Below are 3,092 nucleotides of genomic sequence, written 5' to 3'. Positions count from 1 at the left end.
GGATGGTCTCGATCTCCTGACCTCGTGATCCGCCCGTCTCGGCCTCCCAAAGTGCTGGGATTACAGGCTTGAGCCACCGCGCCCGGCCTGGAAATGGATTTTTTGTAGTCTCCTTCCCTCGTTTACTTTTTCATCTTTTGCTTTTTCTCAAGATCCCTGTGTCCAACGTTTATCCCATCTTTCCAGACAAAACTATGGTCAGTTTTTGGTTTTTATTCTGACATGACTTACTGAATCTTTGTTTCTGAGGCTTGGCTTCACTCATTTCTGAGTATCTTCTGGGGTGGTGATTGTAGATACTTCATTTTTTTTGAGGTTTCAATATTTTATTCAAATTTTTTAAAGTGATGTTAATTACAGCATTTGAAGAGGAGGATCTATTTCCACACAAAATGGAAGACTCTAAAATGTACCCATTAACTGCTAAAAAACAAATTGAGTGGTGAGAATACAACAGAAGTCCAATTTAGATTCTGAGTGTTGTTACCATGTGATTACAATCACACAGACTCTTCTAAACTTATAGCTGGAGCTCCTGGAAGCTATTTCATACTTTGGTGCAAGGGCAAAAAAGCACAACACGAGAAGGAATAAGTCCTGAATTACTGGCTTCATCACATTCACCCTCTCCACCCCAAAATGGCACAAAAGAAACAGTGATCATACCCCACAGACCTTTTGGTGTAAAAGAGGTGACGATGAACTGGGGTGAGAACAGATCATGAAGATCTGTCGAAAAAAGTCCCATTCAGGTGAGTTTGTACACACCATCAGGCAGTGAGCCTCTCATCAATCAGGGTTAGGAAACCAAAGTTTGATTATCAGGATATCACAATTTCATTCATTTACTCAATATGAATTTATAAAGTGCCTACATATTATCAGCTTCCACTTGCAGCCATTTCTAGATAAAAAAGAAAATTGGCATCTCAAAGGGGCCACCAAGTTTCCCCGAAGTCTACCACTGAAAGAACCTTTTTTGGAAATGGGTTTCTTCTACACTTCTGAAAGGGTAACATCTTAAAGCTGAATCATCTTGAACCTGGAGGTCTAACATATTTAACAATACTTGCATCCCAGACATGCAACATTAAAAGATACACCAAATTCTGAAGGTAGCTATGCTGCAAAATAGTTTAAAATTAAACAATTGTATAGTATTCATTTATGCTTGAAATTCCAGTCCTAGACCAAGCTTGGGGCCACCAGGATTGACCTTCTTGACATCCAGAAGAGCTGACAATGTCAGTTTGATACCTGGCTTTAGGGTCTGAGTGTATCCTGAACCTGTCAGGCTGGAGTTGTTCACTTCAGCTGAGAATCAGGCATCAGGGTCAATCTGAAACTTGGCTGCTATTCTGAAGCGTGTTACTGTTTCCTGCTGTCCAGATGAGACTGACAGCGGTCTCCAACTTCTTGTTCACCTGGTAAATGGAGCCACCAAACTCTGTTCTGTCAGACATTAGTGTGAAGTCAGAATTCATCAGTCTTGTAGCCAACTGCAAAATTGCTCTGAGTAACTCGGGACTTTGCAGTCTCAAAATTCATCTGGTAGCTGGCTAGCCTTGTAACCCAGCACCAGAGCATACTGGATGGAAGGCCCAGCAATATCGAAATCCATGTCGCAGCCCAGATTAATGTGTTCCCACTTGTACCCTGTCTTGATTTTAGCTTTTTTTTTTTTTTTTCCTAGTGTTAGGTGAGAAGGATGAATTGAAGGTCAGCTTCAGTCCAGTGCAAGCTGATCTTCCACAGTAATCTCAGTGCCTAGTGTATTGTCAGTGTTCCATTTCTCTGTAAACGTCAGGCCATGCTCAGTCCATCTGTACTTGCTTTCCAGACTGCCCGTCACTTTGGTGGTCTCAGCATTGGCAGAGTCTGAGCTTGTAAATTCCAATCCATTTTCAGATTTGATTTCAAATTAAGCTTTATTAAGCCAAATCCGTAACCCTTGGTGAAGATATCCCTGGCAGATTTGCCAAGATTGGCATACATGAGTGGCACAGCCATCTTCTGCTCAGAGGTGGTGGCAGCGGGCTCTGCGGCGGCTACCAATTGTAGATACTTCTGTTATTCAGAGTGGAACATCTAATGATACATTTCCTTTTTCTAATCTGTATCAGAATATATATATATATATATATTCATTCATTCATGGTATAATCTCAAAACATTAATAATGTACCAGACTACCTCATCCCTACCATGGATGGGCATGGAGGGGAGAAGCAGTAAGTTAACGAAAAAAGAAGATGGAAAATCTCTTTAATGATTACATTATCAAACTAATAATGCTGCACAGGCCACCTATTATGATGACTATTTCTATATAGATTCAATAATGCTATACAGAATAACTGATATTTATGTTTTTCAATAGGTTTTCTGACTTGAATTTGTGTTTTGTTTTTCATGTATTCTCATTCTTTTAAATCTTTCTGTTGCTGTGAAATGGGTCTCACATAAAGAAAAGTGTAATGAATATAAATTTATAGCTCAGTGTATCTGTGGTGTTCAAACTGATTGTTAAATGGGAGAGTACCAGCACACCAAACACCTCACTGACTTTTGTTTTTGTTTTTTTTTTTGTACATTGATATTCATATTAATAGCAGCTTTATTCATAATTGCCAAAACTTGGATGCAACCAAGATGTTCCTCAGTAAGTAGATAAACTGTGGTACATCTAAACAATGGAACACTATTCAGTGCTAAAAAAAGAAATGATCTATCAAGCCCTGATAAGATGTGGAGGAACCTTTTAAAATGGGGTACATGTTCAGGTTTGTTATATAGGTAAATTATGTATCATGAGGGTTTGGTGTACAGATTATTTCATCACCAGGTAATAAGTCTGATACTCAACAGGTAGTTTTTCAATCCTCACCCTCTTCCCACCCTCCACCCTCAAGTAGGCCCCAGTGTCTATTGTTCCCTTTTTTGTGTCTATGTGTACTCAATGTTCAGCTCCCACTTATAAGTGAGAACATGTGGTATTTGGTTTTATGTTCCTGTGTTAGTTTGCTTAGGATAATGCCCTCCAGCTCCATCCATGGTCTGGCAAAGGACATTATCTCATTCTTTTTTATGGC

General features: G+C 39.5%; 1 pseudogene; it reads right to left on the bottom strand.

Moving 5' to 3' along the window:
• Positions 1 to 1,165: 1,165 nt before the first annotated feature.
• Positions 1,166 to 2,010, bottom strand: LOC105503527 (annotated as a pseudogene).
• Positions 2,011 to 3,092: the final 1,082 nt, after the last annotated feature.

The sequence above is a fragment of the Colobus angolensis genome, unplaced genomic scaffold (assembly GCF_000951035.1).
Source record: "Colobus angolensis palliatus isolate OR3802 unplaced genomic scaffold, Cang.pa_1.0 Scaffold87, whole genome shotgun sequence".
NCBI lineage: Eukaryota > Metazoa > Chordata > Mammalia > Primates > Cercopithecidae > Colobus > Colobus angolensis.
Note: the sequence above shows the minus strand (reverse complement) of the source record. Positions and strands in the feature narration are given on the sequence as shown.